The sequence below is a fragment of the Leuciscus leuciscus genome, assembly GCF_965113295.1.
Source record: "Leuciscus leuciscus genome assembly, chromosome: 15".
Classification (NCBI taxonomy): Eukaryota; Metazoa; Chordata; class Actinopteri; order Cypriniformes; family Leuciscidae; genus Leuciscus; species Leuciscus leuciscus.
The window spans coordinates 36,588,314-36,611,402 of record NC_138739.1 but is presented as its reverse complement, the minus strand read 5'-3'; the positions used below and the strand labels follow the sequence as shown (position 1 = coordinate 36,611,402).

Sequence of the window (23,089 nt, the reverse complement as noted above, 5' to 3'; positions counted from 1 at the left end):
AGCTGATTGAAGACAACTTTTTCAATGATCTTGCCTATGAAAGGAAGATTTGAGATCGGTCTATAGTTGCTTAATATGGTCTTTTCCAGATTGCTCTTTTTCAGGAGGGGCTTGACAACTGCAGTTTTCAGGGAGTTTGGAAAACTCCCAGAGAGAAGTGAGGCATTTACCACTTCTAGAAGATCTGCTTCTAAACTGTTTAGCACAATTTTGAAGAAAGATGTGGGAAGTGTGTCAAGGGCGCATGTTGATGTTTTAAGGTGTTGTACGGTTTCTTCCAAAATTTTGCCATCAATTTCTTTGAAGTCAGACATAGTAACTACTTTCTCAGGTGGTCTGATCTGTCTGACCCCAGTGCAACTCAAGGATGTGCTGATCACCTTTCTGATATTATTGATTTTCTCAGAGAAGAAAGAAGCAAACTCACTGCACTTGCTGTTTGAGAGCATTTCACTAGGAATCTGGCTTGGGGGGTTTGTCAGTCTCTCTACAGTAGCAAAAAGAGTGCGTGTGTTGTTTAAATTGCTGTTTATAATATTTGAGAAGAAAGTCTGTCTAGCTTTGCCTAGTTCCATATTGAAAGCATGCAGGCTGTCTTTGTAGATGTTATAATGGACTACAAGTTTTGTCTTCCGCCACATGCGCTCTGCTTTTCTGCATTGTCTTTTCATATGTTGCACTGCTGTTGAGTTTCTCCAAGGTGCTTTTTGTCTGCCACTCTTCTTCCTGACTTTAACAGGAGCAATATCATCAATTATATTTTTAACTTTTGAGTTAAAAGAATCAAGGAGAAAATCAACAGAGTCAGCAGATATGCTTGGTGTTAAGGATATGGCCTTCATAAATAGTACACTAGTGTTCTCATTTAAGCATCTCTTCTTGACAGACACAGATCTAGCTTCAGTGGCAGGAGAGATCAATATATCAAAGAAAATACAGAAATGATCAGACAGTGCTACATCCTTAATAACAATCGATGAAATGTTTAGACCCTTACTGATAAGTAAATCTAGAGTGTGTCCATGATTGTGTGTGGGTCCATGTACATGCTGAGTCAGATCAAAAGTTTTTAAAACAGTTTTGATTTCTTTTGCCATATTGTTTTCTGCATTATCTATGTGAATGTTAAAATCTCCAGCAATGGCAAAACAGTCAAACTCTGAGGTAATTGTTGATAACAGTTCTGTAAAGTCCTCAGCAAAGGCTGGAGAGTATTTTGGAGGCCTGTAAATAATGATAAGTAAAATGCGAGGAGCACCTTTTAACACAGTACCCAGATATTCGAAAGACGGGTAATTCCCAAATGATATTTGCTTACATTGATAGATATCTTTAAAAAGAGCAGCTAGACCCCCACCTCTCTTAACAGCTCTGCAGACACTCATAAAAGTAAAGTTAGGAGGGGCTGTTTCATTGAGGATTGTTGCACTGCAGCTGTGTTCTAGCCAGGTTTCATTTAGAAACATAAAGTCCTACAGGTTTTTGGGTACTTTTCCATTCTCTTATCCCTGTGACCTATTTTCTGTTTGGCATTACTGCATTCAGACTTTTACATGAGACAAAGGGAATTCTTCAACACCCCCTGAGGGGGAAGCAGGGATCCGGAGGGCTGAGGTTGAGCAGGAGCGACCGAGGGCGGAGGTGGAGCCTGAGGGAGGGTGGAGTAATCCGCAGCTGAAGGGCCGGAGGGAAGTGATCGGCCGTGGCGAAGGTGGTGCGAAGTCCGACCCAGGTGGAGCCGACTTAACGAGGGAGCCCGGCAAGGCCGAATGTCCGATGGTCACTGCAGACATCGAGGGTGGAAGGAGCGCAGGCGTGGGAGTCAGGGCATCGGGTCGAGGTGGGGTGGAGTGGAGCGCACAGAGGCTGGAGGCGGAGCCAGGGCTCCCACGCCCAGGATAAGATGACTCCCAGCAGTCCAGCAGTGAAACCACACCACTGAGAGGAGGCTGAGGTGGAACAGAGGGGCTGATGGGAGAAAGCAATGATTGGGCGGCAGAAATGGTTGGGAACTGGGAAGGAGCTTGAAGGGACAGACAAATATGACCCAAACTTAAAACAGTATTTTGGAGAGGTGGTGGGAGAGGGGGATTGGGCGGTAACAGAATTTGGGACATGACAGACAGATTCAGATGATAATGGAGCAAACAAGTCAAATTCTCCAAAATAATGAAAGTTTTCCCATGCTGGAACCAAAAACTCACTCTCAGTACTCTCAGTAACCCTAACCATAGACAATACCCAACAATGAACACAAACAGAACTGAACTTATGATGAGATAATGCGTGCACAGCTGAACATAATGAGTGACCAAGACTAGGCCTGTCGCGATAGTCAATAAATCAATTAATCGCACGATAAAAAAAATGAGCTCGATAATTTTCCGGCCGCGATAATTCCATTTGCATGCGTGTTTGTTTTCCTCGTCTCTCTCTCTCTCTCTACCAAAGAGACTGGATGACCACTCTCGGTTCCTTAGCGTAGAATATATGAGGAGTGAACCCTCTTGTCAGTTGCATGGTCTTTGTGTGGGGAGGCGGCGCTGTGGCGCTTGTCAGTTACATGGTCTTTGTATGGGAAAGCGGGACTGCTTGCGGCGACTGCCGTGAGAGAGAGATCTCATGAAAATGCGTATCTAAACCACAAATGTTTTTTCTCGTGCCATTTATACGCCAAAAATAGTTTTTGCGTGCATATGATACGCACTTTATGGCGTGTAATACGCACGCACTCCTCACCCCTAATCCTAACCAAGTATTTTCAGTGCGTAGTATATACACGCAATAAAGTGTGTCTCCGTCTTCCCGACAGTAAGTTACACAATCACTCGGGCGTTTAGTCGACAAAGTAACAGGAGGACAGTGCAAAATGGTGTGATATGGCCTGTTGAGCCTTTTTTATTTGTTTACAAAAGTCCTAACTGGCAGTTTTGCCTGTTATGGAATGTATCACTATTTATGTCTGAGCCTAATGTTTAATATTTTTTGAAGTGCAATTTTGTTTACATCCATTTTATTTATTGTTTTTGGTATTTATTCAAGTTAATTTTTTTTTGTTAACAGACACAGAGTCCATTGCTTTTATTGTTTTTGGTTGTTTTGTTCATTTTTTGTGGATATTTAAAATGTTTTCTGTTTTCAATGTTTAATATTCTTTAGAAATAAAAGTTTATAGATCTTTGAAAAGGTGTACCTGCATTATTATGCCATTATCATTATATTAGATGAAAATGGTCTCAGAACGACAATATTATCGTTTATCGCAATCATTTCTTGGACAATTTATCGTCCAGCAAAATGACAGGCCTAACCGTGACAGGCCTAACCAAGACAACAAACGACTAACTCAGGCAGAAGGTCGTGAAACACAAAAAGTCCAAACTAACAGAACCGTGACATTTATGATCAAAATAATTTAAATGCAATAATGTTTTTTATTCATTATAATGGACATACCAAAGTATTGTGGACAGCTTTTAATATTTAATTTTGGTGAACCACCACTTTAAAAAGTCGGATAGATTACAATATACAATATATATATAATAAATAAATATATAGATATACATTAGATTTAGCATAAAAGCATATTAAAGTTCAAGCACTTTAAACTTTTAAAATCAAACTTAATTTGGTTGTGCAGAAGTAATAACCTAACTATATGATAAAAGGCATACTTTACAACGAATAAAGATTTAAAAAGTGTTGACAAATCACATGGTAAACTAAGGAATAAAGAATACACATCTAGCTCATTCTGTTAACAGCTCGGAGCGCCATTAAAGTTACCGATGAAAACAAAATGTAGATAATCTCTTTCTGAATCTTAAAAATAATATAGCGTGATGATTGGACTAATATAGGCCTGTCCTATCGTTCAGTCACTATAATATACATGCACTGATAAAGATAATTATGTATGCACGTACATTAGCTTAAACACAAAAATGCACTACATATCCATCCATTATGCGTATCACACCACCGAGTGTTGATTAACGATAGTCGAAAACTCTAATCTCACAATAACTAATAGATCAAGAATGCATTTCCAAAAAAAATTGCAATGGTCAATAAACAGATGTTTTGCTGAAAAAACAATACTGAGATTGAGCAGTTTACTTTTGTGATTTAGCATTTATTGGAGTTGTTTATGAATTTATAATTTCTGCATGAAGGCTTCTGTCTCCTTTTTGCTAAGTGCAACCAGCAGAGGGAGCCAATGTTATATTCAGTAGTAGGAATTTTGAAAACTTGTGCCTGATAGTTTTTTTGGGAAAGGTATATTATTATTTCCTGAATTTGGATGCTATTAGCTTACCACAAAGTATCTGACACACTTTACGAAACTACCGTGATATAAAGTGATAGATACCGTGATAGAATAAAGAGATTGTTGAAATGTGTTTGCTTAAATTTATAAAACCACACTGCATATGATGAGCGTTTTAAAAAACAAACAAATTGTCATGTGTCAGCTCCGAAACGTGTCCGTATGCATTTTGTATGGTCAAACTTCAACTGATATCCTGTGCTCAAGAAATGGAAACTGCGTAGGGAACCAACCATGTAATTCGGAGCTCGGGTGTACAGCCCTGTTGTTTACTGTCTGAGTCACGAAAGGGCGGTGCGTGGTAGGGATGGAATGAAAAGTCCAGTTCATTTATGCGATCCGGTTCTTTTAAACGGTTCGTTTGTAAGAATCGGTTCAGAATTATTCAACAATTATTTTAGGTTAAATAACGTACGCCACTATCTAATTTTATCATCCATGTCAAATACACGCTCAACCACACTGAAATAAAGCGATAGTTGGCTATAGACCGGAAGATATATTTTTTCCGGATCTCGTTTCATGTCGTGTCGGTGTGTCGATGTTACTGAGTGATTCAAAAGAACCGACATGGGCTGCGTTCCACTTCACTTTTAGACACGCACTCGCGAACTTCCCTAAGCACTTCCCCTCGGGAGAAGTAAATTCCACTTCGTGAAGTGGCCGAGGGAAGTTTATGGACAGACCCTCCTCGACCCCTCGCGAGGGAGCGAGTCTACTCTGATGCACACTTCAAGCAGCTCTGTATCCCACAATTCAACTTGATTGTGACGTCACATATCGCGCTGAACCGTAGTGTATGAGATATGAATCATTTTTTAAATTAATAGCAGAATATAATTATGTTGATATTTAATCGCATAATACTTGTAGCTACCCTATGTTCACAGTCAAAGTTTACTATTGATATATATTTTTTGTGTATTTGTTTTTGTGTATTTGTAATAAAAAATAAAAAATAAATCCAACAGCTCATGTAGGCTATCTATAGCATTGCGTTTTCTCCAACAACTTATAAACATATAGAATGATGAATAAAACAAATTCATAAGTTAAAAAAAGGGATTTAAATAATAAATCAGCTCCACTGAATTCCAAGTGACCCGGCCATACACAAAATAAATATATTTGAAATATATTTTCAGAATATATTTTGGAATATATGCAAATATTTGAAATTGGCCCAATAAATATATTTCACACTTATCATCATATTTTTTTTGTTATATTTCAGAATATATTTCAATGTATTTTTTTCTGTATGGGTCCCCAAAAGTGTCAAAAATATATGTGGCATATATTCCAAATACATTGAAATATATTCTGAAATATAACAAAAATATATGATGTTAAGTGTGAAATATATGTATTGGGCCAATTTCAAATATTTGCATATATTCCAAAATATATTCTGAAAATATATTTCAAATATATTTCTTTTGTGTATGGGGATCAAGGGCTTATATTGCATTCCATTTAAGCCTTATGCACGAGTTCCGCCAGTAGTGGGCTCTCGGGCAACGTAAGCAATGCTAATACAATGCAAAATTAGATACAATATGTACAATAACAATTTTCCAGAAATCGTTTTCAATAGTAGGCTACATTTGGTTTAATTTGTTATTGAATGAGATCGAGCCTACTAATATCGTTAGTGCCGCGATTTTTCATGTGAATAAATCCATAGATCCACAATAATTCCTATAGTGTTCTTTAATGGTCTGGTTGAACTTTTGCCAAGCGTGCCAGAGGTTCTGGGTTCTAATCCGCACTCATCGTGGTTGTATCAAGCAGGGACACGTTTGTGTGCGTTTTGTGATTTCACCAGAACGAATAGAGAGTCTCCGCAAAGGCTGAAGCGCATGTCCGTGTGAAGAGTGTGCGCGAGCCACAAGAGAACACTGTATCTGCGCCAGTGATCGCAGCGGCAACGAGCGTTCAGCTTAATTAAAAAAAAAAAACCAATTTCAGCACTAGATCGCCTCTTACAAACGAACTAACTAACTCTGCTAGATAACTGGAGATGTTTTATTTATTTGTATTAGGTAGGCTACATCAGTGCCACAAGATGTTTCAAAAAGTGGTGGGGACAATATCGACCCTGGCAAAAAGTGGTGGGGACATGTCCCAAACGCAAATTCATGTCCAAAACGCCTATATCATTTCAGATTACAGTGCAAATGGATAGATAGATAAATCAAAAATGTGCATATTGACCGCAAAGAGGTCTGAAACCTTCTAAAACCTAAAACGACAAATGTGCTGCGTCTCAATTTGCCTACTTATGCTACGCCCTAAAAGGTCTTTAATGCGGAGACTCTCCTCATATTCATGCACAACGATCATTTAAAAGTTAATGGCCAAATAACGGATCCTTATAAAAGTTAACGTTGTTGTTGTTGTAGATGAAATACAACAAGGATAACATTACATAAATATTTTTAGCAGCTTAAATGTTGATTATTAGTCACTCAAACCCCTTTATCTAAACCTCTCTACTAAACCGTCGGTAGCGCACATCGGCCATGTTTTGTAGTTTTCTGAACACTTTATTCGTGTTTGTAGTTCTGAGTTGGATCCTCCTCCAAAGCGCAATGGGTTGTGGGCAATGTAAGCTGTTATAGTGCATGGATCCACACTTCGAAAATCCACCGGAAACAGTAGACCATCTGTAGACCTTTGACATACTCTTTTCAACATACTTTGGGACACACTTATTTTAATCTCGCATACTGTTTGGGATGATAGTGTGGACATTGAGACTTATCAGACACGTGCCAGTTCCCAAGTCCGCTTATAACATGCTTTCTTTTTCTGGGCAAGTCACGTTAAAATCATGGGTCGCGGGTTGGAGTGGTTTGGGCTTATTTAATTGGACGCTTGTTAGGAAAATATGATAAGCAACTTTGTTTCTATATGTTCCAATTTATGGTCGCGGTTTTCTCCAATGCATTGATTGACACTGTCTGCTTATAGATAATAGCCAATCAGTGCATTAATACAAATGCTATAATGTAATGTGTCCTCCATATCCCACCTCCTAAAAAAGTTAGGAGCTCTAATGAAACAAGCGGGACAGGAGGAAATAGCTACTGCAGGAAACAATACCATACAATATCATGCTTAGGTTTGGGGAAGGCAATTGGTTTGTCATCAATGAATCCAATTAAACTAACAATATTAAATAACCAAGTGGGAGAAATTTGTATGGCTTAGGTGAGAGACTGAAACCTACTGATTGTGTGTATAAGTGAGGAACAGAGAGAAAGAGCAAGTAAAATCAAGGAGATACAAATACAAAGTGATAAATATGAGCAATATTGGGATTGGAAGTGATTGGAGTAAAGGAGTAATCTGGGGTGTGCCAATCAATGTAAATATGGAGGATCTAAAGTTAAATTTACGAGGGGGAAGGATCAAAGAGGTAAGATGATTGGAAACAGTCAGAGATGGAACAAAGAGTGACAGTGAGGGCATTGCGATCGTTTTTGATGATGAGATACTTCCAATGAAAGTAACGCTAGGATACCTGTCAAATAACTGTCAAAGATTTGGTCATGTGGCCAAAATATGTAAAGGAAAGAAAAGATGTGGGGAGAATCATGGATTTGAGGAATGTAATCGTAGTGCACAGCTTAAGGGCTGCAACTGTGGGGGGAATCATAGTGTGGCATTTGGAGGGTGTGCAGTGATGAAGAGAGACAGAAATTCAGCAAATAAAGACACAAAATAAGATCACATGAAGCAGTGAGGAAAGAAGGAATTGAGGGAAGATCCAGAATGACTAGACAAGCTATGGAAGTGCAAGAAGAATCAGTTGAGGAGAAAATGTTGGTGGAAGTAAAAAAGTTGGTAACATTCATTGCAGGAGTGATAAACGTGACAATGGAAATCGAGTCAAAAACAGAGAGAACCCAGGTAATTGTAAAGGCTTCTGCACATCATCTTGATGTTAGTGGGATAACTTGGGAGGAGGTGAGAAACGATTTGAATGCACAAGCAAGTCAAGATAATACTTAGAGTGGGTAAATAACTATAGAAATTATTTTGCAATTGAATGCTAGGAGCCTTTTGGCGAATCGACAGGAGTTTAAAAAATGTATTGAGGATTTAACAAATAAGCTTGATGTCATATGCATTCAAGAGACATGGTTTAGAATAAATTTGGATTTAAAGATAGCAGGATATAAGTATTAGAAGTAGGGAAGAAGGTATAGAAGGGGGATGTATAACATTTATTAAAGAAGACCTATCTTTCAGAGAAATAGAAAAAGGAAGTGATCAGTAGTACATAGTGATGGCAGCATGGATTAAAGAAGTAGAACTGGTAATAGTTAATTATTATAATCTTTGTTAAAAAATGGATATTGGTAAAATGAGAGAGATTAGAGAGATTAATGGACGCAGGGTGATTATATGTGGAGATTTTAATGCACATAGCACATTGTGGGGAGGGGAAAGGAAGGAGGAAGGAGTACTATGGAACCTATAGTTTGTCTAGAAAGAAATTAGAAAGGCACAGGTTAATAAGGAGATAGTACTGGCAGTATTTGTTGCTATAGAAAAAGCATATGATATGGTATGGAAGGAAGGAAGGTGTAATGATTAAATTAAATAATTTAGGAATCACAGGAAGGATGTTTAACTGGGTTAAATACTTTTTTATTTGGGAGTGCTACTGTATTCTAGTTAGAATTGGTTCAGTATTGTCAGAAAGAAATGTGGTGGAAAATCGAACTCCGCAAGGGAGCGTAATAAGTCCAATTCTCTTTTCAATAATGATTGATGATATCTTTTCTAATATGCAAGAAGACATTGGGTGCAGATGATGGAGCGATTTGTAAGAGAGGAAGGAATGTTGATGTTAAGCAAAGGATGCAAGAAGCTATAAATTCAAACAATGGTCATAATCATGGGGTTTTAAATGATCGGTTGGAAAGACAAAAACTGTATTGTTTACTTGAAGAAAGATAAATGATATAGAAATGAAGATGTATGGACAGAGGCTGGAACAAGTAAAATCGTTTAAGATTTGTGGATCTGGCTTGATACAAGATTAACGTGAAAAAGCATATTAATAAGACAATCAACAAATGCAAAAAGATACTAAATGTAATGAGATGTTTAACTGGAACTGAATGGGGAGCAAGCAGAAGTGGACTAAGAAACATTTATGTTGATTCGATCAGTATTTTATTTTTGATCAGTTATTTTTGGAAGAGTCTTGGAAGTAGGAATGTCAGGAATAACAGAAGATAGAATTATTACAATCCATAATGATTATACTACATTTTACACAGATGGCTCCGAGAATTTAGATACAGGAAAGACTGGTTTTGGTGTGTTTATACCAGAATTAGCCATTTCAATGAAGATAAGAACTACAGATCACCTGGCAATATATACAGTAGAGTTGATGGCTATAACAGCTGCTCTGAACTGGATAGAGGAAAATGGTATGCAGAATATGTTCAGATTCCAGTTCAGCATTGATTTCAATGAAGACAATGTCAATGTCAGACAGGACTGAAATATATGAAATCTTATTTAGACTTCAGCGAATGATTGTGACTATAGCATTCATGTGGATTCCAGGACATACAGGAGTTAAAAGGAAATGAAACGGCTGACATTTTATAGCTAACGAAGCATGTAAGATAGATGTAGCCTAGTTATGGAAATCCTATAGTAAATCGGAAGCACAGTAATAATTAAGAATAGTATAATAAAGGAATGGCAACATATTTGGGATAGGGCAGTGACAGGTACATTATTATAAAATACAGAAGAAAGTAGGAGGGTATGTAAAGGAAATAATAAAATAGAGGGTATAATCACACGGTTGAGAATGGGACACACAGGATTAAATAAAACATTACATATAATAGGGAAACATCATAATGGCTTATGTGAACATTGTCAAGATGAGGAATCGGTTGAACATATATTAAGTCACTGCCAAAAGTACCTCACGGAAAGGGAAATATTAAAGGAAGAAATTAGGAAGAAAGGTACAATGAAAGTTAACGTTAAAGACATTCTTAATTGGGATAATAATGAAAGTTTAATAAATTACTTGAGAAGAACTGGATTAATTAACAGAATTTAAGGAACATTTTTTTACTTGGGAGGAAGTTGACGCAGGCCCACACTCCAGTACAGTAGGTGGCGGTGCACCTTTTGGATGCCGATCACCATTAAAACAAAAGAAGAAGAAAAAGATGGAAAGTGCATGCTATTGCCATGCCGTGATTTATGCATTGGGTACAGGGCAGGAGACGTAGGGAGGAGGGCATACGAATTTGGAGTGGAGCGCAGCCATAAAGAAATAAACATTTGGAAAACAGGAAGAGAAACGTGAAGACGTGCTGATCATTGTTGGCGATCGGCCGTTATGTTTACCATGGCACTAAGGTATGTTTGTGCTTTGACGATGCCATGTCACGAGTCACGACACACGTGTTTATAACGTGCACAGTTTTTGAGTACGATTAGGTGTGTTCGAACTTTGAAGTTCGGCCTTAACGATTGGTGAGATTGCCGATGCCAATCATGATCATGTCACAATTATTTATATAGACTAGCGGTTTTTATAATACAGATTTTTTTAAGCAGATTTACTAACAGTAAAAAAACAGCCGCAACTCGTCTGTAAGGGCAGGATCGAGCAAAGCTCCACCAAAATATTCAACGAAAACACAGACCTCTATTTAAACTGAATCAACTATAAATTGTAATGTGTTCATAAAAGTGATGTTAGATGACACTGAAGCTTCAAATCGCGTATCGAGAGTAAGTTAGGCTATCAGCGCAATTCTCATGAAGCGCACATTTCGTGAAAATAAGAAACTTTTCTTTCCAGTCACGTGATTTATTTATATCACTACCAGAGATTGTCTTATGATTGGAGAAGGGTGTGACTGGCTGCAGCCTGGAGATTCCCAAATGGGGTTGGGAAACTCCACAACGGGGTGGGACTCGCGAGCTCCAAAAAACAATCCAACCGTCTCCATTGACTTTGGCCATCCTTAAAAATATTGTTGTTTGCCGTAACCCGACCGACCCTGTCAATTTAGGACCGACCCAATTATTATTATTTTTTTCCTTTTAGTCCGACCTACTTGCCGGTTGTAAACTTGCATATTTTTTTTAATTTTTTTTACTCTTTGAACAACTAATAGGCTACAAATGCAATAAAATAATATTAATTATATTTTAGTAAGTAATATGAATATAAATTGCCTATAGGCCTACATACAAACGTAGGCTATGTTCTTTCTTTTAAATAAAAACCCTTGGCGTAATCGGATTATTAGGCTGTAACGATTTGCGAAATGAAACCGAAATCGCGACACTCAGATCCACGAACATGTGTCGCGGTGTGAGAAGGCAGAATCGCGACACGCGTACCCCTTCCAACTCCCAGAGTTATCCTTCCCGTCCAGATCCAATGCTACCACATATTTAAATTACTATTGGGCAATTCCAGCGTTATGGACGTGACATTTGCAGTCACAACATGAAATATAAATTCTCAGAAAATGCATTTAATACCAATATATTGAAATGTCTGTTTATATATCCATTCTTTCTTAATAAAGGAGTCCAGACATTAGAAAAATATCAGTCTACACATGCGTTTTATATTTAATATGAGGGAAATACGCATGCGTTACCGACGTGACACAAACAATCTTTAACTTTTAGGTGGCAAAATATTTTTTTGTAATTCTGTCATTTACACTGCGCAAACCAAAAGTAATATAACCACCGGATGAAGAAGGGCTGGCTTTCCACAGAACATAAAATATTCATTTTATTTTATTTTTCGTGTTCGCATTTATGAGGAAAAAACAATGTTACGGACGTGAGCGCTCTGATAGCAGCACTAAAAGACTGCTTTAAAACTTTCACAGAGACCTCAAACAGGCATTTAAAACACAAAATGTTAAGGATTGGCATATCAAGCAATATAATATTTGATGATTGTTCGAAAATCGTAGCGTACCTCTCCCCTCACATTCTCCGTAAGACGGCGTTCGCTCAAATCCCGCTCCGACATTACATTTCTCTGTAGGCCTACTGTAGGCTAATAGGCCTATGTGTTTTAGTCTAGTCATTAAATAAAACGATTTAGTTTAATATTTGTTTAAATAATAAAAAATAAAAAAATATATATATTTATTTATTTATTTATTTATTTAATCTATGTTGATTATATGAAAATCATCTATGTTGATTATACGCGACTCAGCATCGTCAGCTTCATCTTTGCAGCCGACACTGACACAGAAAACACTTGAAATAAACAATTGAAAAGTCTCCTTGCTATATTTGACATATTCATAATCATTACTTTTGCTGGTTCTTTGTGACAGCTTTTAGGTGCGTGGCCCCACCCCGTGACGTGGCGTCACATGTTACATGAACGCGTCACCACCGCTCAATAGTTAATAGCCTATTGTTCTTTGGTGTTCAGTTTATACAGGTTTTTCAAATGTTATTTAATAAAACTATTTTTTTTCTTGTCAAAATCTTTAACTTTAATCTTTAACCGCTTTAACTTGGCACGAAAGTTCTGTAAAAACTGTCAGTGACGTCACGATATGCAAATGTGTTTAAATTCGTAATCGCCATGAACAAAATTTTACTTTTATTTTATTTAAATTTTTTACATTGAATCTTGCACACACAAAAAAATATAGACCCTTTTTTTTTTTTTTTTTTTTTTTTGCTGTTACTGCAAACCAAAATATTTTTAAGGATGGCCGTTGCATTGTTAGAAGCTGCCTCCTTATAATTTCTGACTTATAACAAAAACAAAACAATGTCTAAAAGCTGCTATGTGACATGGTGTACAGCAAACAAGCTTAAAACCCAGAAATACATTTTTTAAGCTGTCGACCCCAAAAAACAAGCATTTAAGTGAAAGTGAAAGTGACACATGACGGCCAAGTATGGTAACCCATACTTGGAATTTGACCTCTGCATTTAACCCATCCAAGTTAATGCACACACATTAGGAGCAGAGTAGTGAGTAGTTAACACACACACACTGCAAACGTGGATACACACACCCAGAGCAGCGGGCAGCCTTTGTGTGGCGCCCGGGGAGCGATTAGGGGTTAGGTGCCTTGCTCAAGGGCACCTCAGTCATTTCCCACCGGTTCTGGAATCAAACCAGCAACCTTTGGGTTACCAGTCCAACTCCCTAACCACTAGGCCATGACTGCCCCATACATGAAGAGATCTTGTCCTTAAGGAGACAAAACGTGTCATATTACTCTGAGAACTATGCCCACTGGAGGGGAACGTAATCGGTGACAGCCTAGGGCTAAGGATAGCTTAGCTTACAGAAATATAATATATAAAACTGACTTTTGGATATTTGACTTAACAGTGACAAAATGTTTACTGCACAAGTAGTGTATTTTAGTGCATACTGAGTGTCAGGATCCCACAATTTACCCATTCGTTCCAGCCTGTATCCACTTTTGTGTCCTTAAACGCTTGTTATTAGGGGTCGATATGATACTTTTTATGTATAGTGGACATGGTTTTCAGATTATGATGCGTGTTGCTATTTTAGAACAAATTCGAACCCCTAAACCTTCCCTACACCTGAACCTAACCTTAACCAGTGAAATAAGATTATGTGATATGAGATCGCCGAGCAGATCCCTAACTCCCCAACCGGACCTTACCGGACAATGGGACCTTTTTAGTTGCACTAAATGCTAAAAACCTAATTGGAATTTAATACATATTTAATAATTTTTTTACCTTCATTCATTAAAAAGCAATATACCATCATCAATAGTCACACAGCAGTCATAAATCATTACAATACAAGATTAACCAGGCAGCGATAGAAAGAACACTTCATTTTTATTTTCATTAAACAACATACAATATGACACAATTATAAAAAAAATAAAATAATTTGATTTACTCTTTATTCATTAAATCTACAGATCGTTCCCAACAAAAAGGATTGTCTAGCATAAAACATGTTGAAGATTAGCGGACAGGCATTCAATTCATTAAAGTGGTCTTATTATGCTTTCCCAGTTTTTCAACTTTATTTAATGTAAATGTTGCTGTTTGAGCATAAAAAAGATCTCCAAGGTTACAAAGCTCAAAGACCAGACCGAACGAACGGCTCGTTCTGACTACAACACAATTTTTTCCCGGGCTTTATGAAGTCATAATGTTACTCATTTAAATAATCCCCGCCCACAGAATATGCATAAAAAGGCCTGGTTGAGCTGCTGCTATGTCAAAGAGACACTGTTTTTTCCACAACTTAGTTGTTTGACCTTCCAAAGGCTGACGAACTGGTTAAAATTGTGGTTACAATTTATTTTACCCTAGTTTACCGTAACATTATAATCCCAATGTTTATCTGTGTGCTGCACATTTGAGAACAGCTTCCAGAAACTAACAGAGTACAATGCATGCTAGGCTCAAAAAGCATCTCCATTTACATCCATAAAAAAAAAATAAAAAAAAAATGCCTCTGGTCTAATTTCCTGTGTACCAACACAGCCACAGCGTTAGCATCATAGATATCATATAATAAAGGCTAGATGTCTCGTCCGTGCTGCTGGCCAATGGAGGTCGACGTCCGCACACGGCGGCCATCTTGCCACAGGGAGCTCGCTCACTCGTAACATTGTGTTTTAATGGTCCATGTACTTTTAAATAACCATAACTTGCTCAATTTTCTACCGATTTTCAAACGTTTTGGTTTGTTATAAACATCAGAGATGTAGTTATGATGACACTGCATACATATGAATAATTAAGAAAATCTGCAATTTCAACATGTTCCAGCGTTTAGAATTATAGCCACGTCAATAAGAAACCAAACCGTTTGTAAATCCGTCAAGATTTCAGCGAGATAAGATAATTTGTGTTTGTGCTGATCACTCACCTTACTTCAGATACCACAGAGCTCGCCAGAAAATTTCCCTGTGACCAGATGGCCGCCGCTGATGCCGTTCGAGACTCCGCCTTAAGACATCTAGCCTTATATGGATATCTATGGTTAGCATTAGCCGTTGCGCTTCTTCTGCTCCTCCTTCCCGTTTTTTGGTGGTTCACTCATTACCGCCACCTACTGCGAACTCGATCCAGACACTGCGTCCGAAAGCATAGGCAGTGACTTGTTGCCTCGCTGCCCTATCAGGCTATGACTTTGTAGGCAGCTTTTGCGCACGAAGGTTCCTCACAAAACTGATTTCAGACAAACTTCTGAGGCAGTGTTACGATTTAATGATCTACAGCAAAATAAAGTGAGCTTTGGTGAAAACGATTTAATGACTGCAATAGTGATTTCTCGCCAGAAATGACATAAGTGGAAAATGTTGATTAAAAATGTACATTTACACACAAACAGACCATCAGCCGCAACTTTTTGATGGCATCTTTATTTTTCTAGCTCAACTGTCACAGAATGGAAAGCACAGGATTGTGGTATATCAAAGGCAGCAAAGGATAAATCTGCTGCCTTCGAAAACCGATCAAATTAAGGGATCTCAGGAGACAGGGAGTGAAACTAACATTGCATTCAGATGTGCCTTGATGCCTCACAACCTTGGAATGCGTCCTCTAAAGGCAGCATTTATCAGTTTTCAGACGCAGCCACGGGCTCTAACACCCCCCATCCTCCCCCGCTTAATGAAAGCCTTTGCTACAATGTATGTTCAGCTCCTCTGGCTAAAAAAAACAAACAAACAAAATAGCCCTCATATCCTATTAAACCTGTGTTCTCCGAATATTTAAATCAAGCTGCTCTGTTATGTCTCTGTTCTTGGTTTAATATGTATCTCAAACTAATATCAATCTCTTCTTTACTCTGAACCTCTTCTAATAACTTTTCTTTATCATCTTTATACTTTTCACAATACATGATAATCTCAACAAAGAAATGCAGTAGCACGTTGATCGGCCAGTCACGGGTCTTTCATGCAGAGACTCATTTAAAAGTTAATGGCCAAACAGATTTTTATAAAAGACCACATTGTTGTTACAGATGAAATATAACACGAATAACATTAATTAAATATTTTTTATCAGCTTAAGGGCCTGTCCACACGGAGACGCGTTTCGCTGTATACGTATAAATTTTTTATCGTATTGGCGTTTCGTCCACACGGATCAGGCGTTTTCGGAGACTGAAACCGCTATTTTTTTAAACCGGGTCCCAAGGTGGATAAATCTGAAAACGCCGCCCTTGCGTTTTCGTGTGTACGGCCAATCCGTACATTTTGTGAAACGATGATCAACTAGTCAGACACCGTTAAGTCACAGCAACTACATTTATGGTTTTTCATATTGTTCAACAAAGTTCTTGTTTAAAAAAGAAAAAAGAAAAGAAAAAAAGAAGCTACTGTGCCTAATATTATTGTTGTATACAGCGCGCAAGGTTTATGCGCGAGCTCCAAGTCTTCTTCTCCGTTTTTAGTGTATGTCTGTGGCAGAATTACAGCGCCACATACTGGTCTGGCATGTATACTACATCGTTTTGAGTCGGTTTCAGTGGTTTCGTGTGTACGCAGATATTTCTTGAGACGACGCCGTGTTTACGGATTTTTTTTTTTTAACGGGAAAAAAAAATATCGGATAGGGAAAGCTACTTTTACTTAAGCTACTCTACTTAACCGTCGGTAGCGCACATCGGCCATGTTTTGTAGTTTTCTGAGCAAACTTTATTCTTGATTGTAGTTCTGAATTGGATCGTCCTCCAAAGTGCAATGGGTTGTGGGTAATATTAGCTGTTATAATGAGCACAATCCACACTTCAAAAATCCACCGGAAATAGTAGACCATCCGGGGACTTGTGGCATACTTTTTTCAACATACTATGCTTTGGAACACACTTATTTTAAATAGTAATAAATACTATTTAGAATGGATAGTTATTAACGAAGGGCTACTACCCCTCATGAAGAATGTCAAAGATAATTAGATATTTAAAAAAATATAATTAAATTGCCTGTTAGTCTCTTTTTTTCTTTTTTTTTGTCAAAAAACTATACTTTTTAAAGGGTAACTAAACCCTAAACCAACTTTTTTTAGTTAATGATCTGTAAGAATGGGGCTTTATTAATGCTGTTCATTGATTCAAGTAACTTTTTTGACATTTGGGTATTAAGTGTTTTAATTCTACAATATATGGTGCTGCCCTCTTCAGGTTGAACGGTGGCTACTGCAGTTGAATTTTCCTATTGGATGTTAGCGGTACTACGTGACGTAAGCGGTACTACGTAACGTAAGCAGGTTCCAGCTCACCACGCCCCTGGTACGAGCTCACCACGCCCTTGGTATGAGCTAGATTTATCTGTATTTAGTACAGTGGTCAGGAGGGTACGTAGGTGTAGTGTTGCTGGTTGCAACAGCACTGCTGGACTGCATAGCTTTCCAGCAGACTTGGAAATTAAGCGCCAGTGGTTGCATGTTCTTGGCCTGGAAGACCGTGAGTGTGAAACCTGCATTTTACGCGGAATTGCTTTTGAAACGCAATAGAGGTGGAAATGGGCTTCTCCACACAGCTCGCGCTGAAAAGCGACGCAGTGCCAAAAGCTGCTCCTCCTGCATGGACTCCACCACCGCAGCGGCGTCTTGATGTGAGTGATCATATATATTTTAATCACAATTTATGGTTAGGCTAAAGTTAATCCTCTGGGGTCGACAAACGCGCCGGCGCATTTTGCTGGATTTTTTCACATAGCGGCAAAATATGAAAATGCCTATAGAGAGCGCGCGCTATTGACATCAACTCGATATAACTCATCAGATGCATGTACTTTACGTCATCTTGCGACCCTGTGAGTCACTCTCCATTTTAGAGAGTCTGACAGCAGGTCTCAGGTGCACGCCCCGCTCACGGTTCGTCCCCTCTATCTCCGCTGGGGTCTGCCCACTTTTCTAGCATTTTTCAAATATTGCCAGTGGATGGAGTCAGGCTCTGACCAGGGGTTTAGTTGCCCTTTAAATAAGATTTGTTAGTTTTAGGAGGTCTGAAATAAGACCAAATGGTGCTTGAGTGACTCCCAAGCCTTATTAGACTGTCCTTTGATACTTTTTCAACCCTTCTAAATGCAATCATTTAAAGAAACATGTACTGAACATAGGGCTTATGAAAACTTTCCGTTGCCTGAGGGAAACGCTGTGCTGTGGACTACAGGGTTAAGATCTGTTTTTGGTTAGCCGGGAAATTTTGCTTGACAGAAATAGAACACTATATTTAGGTTTGCAGAATGTTCCCCTAGCTTTCAGCTAAAGTTCTCCTAATCTTTTTACAGATATCACCCATCCTGTTGTCTGTCAGTAATTGCCCAGCACTTCCCTTACCCTATATAGAGTGTGAAGATGTCATGCCTTGTTGCATGCTGGGACAGCAGCGCCCTCTTGTGGATTCACGTGCTGACAGATACTGAAATTGATACCAATACCAAGTTATGTTTTGTTTTGTTTGCATAAATTGCTGAAAGCTTTAGAGGAGAATAATAATATGGAGAAGGGATGAGAAAAAGAGAATGGACCGTACCCAGGTAAAACTAAATATCAATGCCAAGCAACAAATTAAAGACTATAAACAACGTATATCCATATGACTTGGCATCCAAAACACTGGATTACAGTCCCTGAGCACTACCTCTACTCGCATACCTAGACATTGTGATTTTTTTTGTTTTTTTGTTTTTGTTTTGTGCCTATGTGCCTACACTTTGCATGTGTTTACATATTAATAATCCTCAGAAGCTCAAGAAAGCAAACTGAAAGCAGTCCTACTCACAAAGGTAAAATGTCACTCCCCCCTTTTGGCCTAATTATTTAACCAAACAACAACACAAAAGCATTCAAAAACACTCAACTATGTGATCTTGGACCTAAAGGTATAGGTTCAAAAACATAGTTTTTTCTAACTTGCAGTTTTATTAGACCATTTCAACGTAACATACCATGACACTGAGTTGAAATACATTCTAGTGACGTCATTACACAATGGAGTAAAATAACCACTGAATCATTTTGTGAACTGGTTCGTTGAAATTATTCAGGCTTCCAATAACTATTGGCAACTGGAAGTGAGGCGAATTAATGATTCTGAGTAAATTATCTTTACTTTGTATTTAAAGCAGTGCATCATTTACTTGTGCTATGTATTAACTATGATTTAAAAAGCTCTCTCTCTCTCTCTCTCTCTCTCTCTCTCTCTCTCTCTCTCTCTCTCTCTCTCTCTCTCTCTCTCTCTCTCTCTCTCTCACTCACTCACTCACATATACCCGGAGAAAAATAATAAATCCGCATAGGCCTATGCATCTGGTCTAGTAGTGATACAGAAGTTTGATTGCAGAATGATTGCTTAAGAAGTTTAGTATGTCAGTTGTTATCTATATCTGTATTACTGTTGAAACAAGATGGGGCTGGTCTGGGGCAGTAAACCCCCAGGCTGAAAATAGTGTGTGTAATATGATCTTCACTACAAGGATGATGTATGGCTTTGAAATCATGAACTCCTCTGGACATGATTCTCATTAGCTGTGTTTCCATTTACCTATTTTTAATCACATTTTGGGATATTGCATAACCGCTGGATGGAAACACCAAGATTTCGCATCAATTCTAAAAATGCACATAAAAACGTATGTGTTCAATTGAATTAGATAAAATAAAATGACAGTGTTTATTGCGTTTTGTCTTTAATTTAAAATGTACAAAAAGAGCCACAGTGTCAGTGGCTTCCCCAATTTTTATTACAGATATTTTGCACCAATTTCCCACAAAGTGAGAGGATTTTGTTGTTTTGAACATCTGGAATGAAAATGGTACCTTATTCGCAAGTGTTTTATGCGATGTGCACTAAAGTTAAATTTGCAACTTTGGATGGAAACAGTTAATGAAATGTTTGTCTGAAACAGAAATCTTGTCTTGAGTAGTAATATTCTTAGTTAATGGATATGCACAAGAATCATAGTTGGTTCAACTAGCCTTTGTTTATCAAAGACCAATATTAACTGTGCTTTTACTCATTTTTGCAGATGCTGCTTCATTGTATTACTTCTACATCTGACAGGCAAAGGTTAGTATTCACAGACCTCAGTTAAGATATTTCATATGTATTCAGTTTTTGTTGTTTGCTTCCTAACGTATATTACTATTTTCCCCAGTGTCTCTACAGGACGACTCAAACACATTTGTGCATGTTGTTGGAGACAACGTCACCTTGCCATGTCTGTATGAGAATAAACAAAGTGATGTATTTTGGCGATACAATGTAAGCAAGAAAGTGTTAAATATTATAAATGACCAACTCTCACTAGAAAAACAGGACACAATATTCCAGGATCGAACGGAAAGTTTCTCTTCAGAGTATGTAAAAGGAAACTATTCAATTAAGCTGAAAAATGTGGAGTTAATTCATGCTGGAAACTACACTTGTTTTATTCGAAAATCAAACACAAAAAAGAAGCTACAGCTTTTTGTCAAAGGTAAATGAAATCCTTGTTTGATAAATTACAGAGTTTTAAATTTCACACTGCATTAATGCAGCATTTTATCTCTATACAACACTAATGAATTTATAGAACTGCTTTTCTCTACATTGTATTGTTTTTCTTACAGAAAAGCCTGCAGAACCAGCTCAGAAACAGAGAAACTCGTCCATGAAAACACAATCACAGAAGATTATGATTTTCCTAACTGTTCTATTGGGATTTACTCTGCACTTTATCTAAATTTTGCTTCGAGTGCCTTTTACATTGGATAACATTGACAGTGACCAGTTGTGTTTGCTGTTGACATTACTAATGAGCCCCAATGAGCCAAATAATGAGAAATAACCAAATTGCTTACCACAGCTATGCAGACGACACACAGCTGTACTTAGCCCTATCGCCCAATGATTAGAGCCCCATTGACTCCTTGTGCCGATGCATTGATGAAGTCAACAGTTGGATGTGTCAAAACTTTCTTCAGTTAAACAAAGACAAAACTGAAGTCATTGCGTTTGGAAACAAAGATGAAGTTCTCAAGGTGAACGCATACCTTCACTCTAGGGGTCAAACAACTAAAAATCAAGTCAGGAATCTTGGTGTGACACTAGAGTCAGACCTTAGTTTCAGTAGTCATGTCAAAGCAATAACTAAATCAGCATACTATCATCTGAAAAATATTGCAAGAATTAGATGCTTTGTTTCCAGACAAGACTTAGAGAAACTTGTGCATGCTTTCATCACCAGCAGGGTGGATTATTGTAATGGACTCCTCACTGGCCTTCCCAAAAAGACCATAAGACAGTTGCAGCTCATACAGAACGCTGCCGCTAGGATTCTGAGCAGAACCAGAAAATATGAACATATCACACCAGTCCTCAGGTCTTTACACTGGCTCCCAGTTAGATTTAGGATTGATTTCAAAGTATTATTACTGGTATATAAATCATTCAATGGCCTAGGACCTCAATACATTGCAGATATGCTCACTGAATATAAACCCAACAGATCACTCAGATCATTAGGATCATATCAGCTAGAAATACCAAGGGTTTACTCTAAACATGGTGAGTCTGCTTTTAGCTATTATGCCAGCCGCAGCTGGAACCAGCTTCCAGAAGAGATCAGATGTGCTCCTACAGTAGTCACATTCAAATCCAGACTCAAAACACTTCTGTTTAGCTGTGCATTTACTGAATGAGCACTGTGCCGCTGTTCGTCCGACTGTTTGTACTGTACTGTATTTTACTCTATTTTTCTAAACTGTTTTAATTATTCTTATTTCTTTTAATTATTTTAATTTCTCCTATGTCAGCAGGGCATTTAGCCCGTAACTGTAAATGCCCACTCAGAAGGTGATAATGTGAAAGTGACGTGTATTAATGTGGGTTTGAAAGTAGAACAGTATTTAAATGACGATATTAAAGTTTTCGTCTGAGAAAGAATGTGAACGCAGTGCTAAAGTGCTAAAGAAAGTGAAAAGAACGTGTGAGTAAATGAGGGAGAAAAGAAAGTTAAAGGAAAGTTGATAGATGGAAGTCGTAAGAAGATTGAAGGTTAAAAGAAGGTTGAAAGATTTAAGTCTTTAGGGAATCCTTTTGAAGGAAAGATCTATAATAAATATTCTTTTTTAATTTTTAAAAGTACTGTATTTTATTTTATTTTTCTAAACTGTTTTAATTATTCTTATTTCTTTTTATTATTTTAATTTCTTCTATGTAAAGCACTTTGAATTGCCATTGTGTATGAAATGTGCTATATAAATAAACTTGCCTTGCCTTACTATTCTCAATCTGCATCTGTTCTATTTACCAGTGCAGAAGGAATTGCTTGTTTGGTCATTATATTTTTTATACTAATGTTTGGACCAGTGGATCACAATGCAGACACTCTGATATATAACAGATAAATGATCTAAGTGCGCTCATTTGCTGCTAATAAGTGGGAGCTGCACGGACCTATGGCGAAGCAGTGGTCTGCGCGAGCCTATCGCGGGCCATGCCGCCGAGGGAGTGCAGAGCCTGCCGAAAAGGGTGGGGCGTCTGCCTATAAAAGCAGCTCATTCTGCCATAGGAATCAGATTTATTACCCTTCAAACACACTTTGTTGATCTCTCGAAAAAGCCTTCTTGCCGTCGAACAGGCCAGGCAGCGGAACGAGTGCCTTCCTGAAATCAAGCAGAACAGCTTCAGCTGATTTCACTGTCTCCCCTGCGTCTATCTGGCGAACATATTAAAAGAGCAAGCATCACTCT

General features: G+C 38.0%; 2 long non-coding RNA genes across 2 annotated transcripts in view; one reads left to right on the top strand and one right to left on the bottom strand.

The window, feature by feature from the left end:
* Window positions 1-20,610, top strand: part of LOC309475238 — a 39,113-nt gene extending 18,503 nt beyond the window's left edge. Inside the window, exons 2-3 of the long non-coding RNA XR_014197560.1 lie at window positions 20,383-20,423; window positions 20,512-20,610. This is a non-coding gene — a long non-coding RNA (uncharacterized lncRNA). The remainder of the gene's footprint in view (window positions 1-20,382; window positions 20,424-20,511) is intronic.
* On the bottom strand, window positions 4,458-17,274 carry LOC309475262. Its single transcript, XR_014197590.1, has 2 exons — window positions 16,981-17,274; window positions 4,458-6,818 (listed from the first exon to the last, which is right to left on the bottom strand). It is a non-coding gene; the product is annotated as an uncharacterized lncRNA (long non-coding RNA).
* Window positions 20,611-23,089: the final 2,479 nt, after the last annotated feature.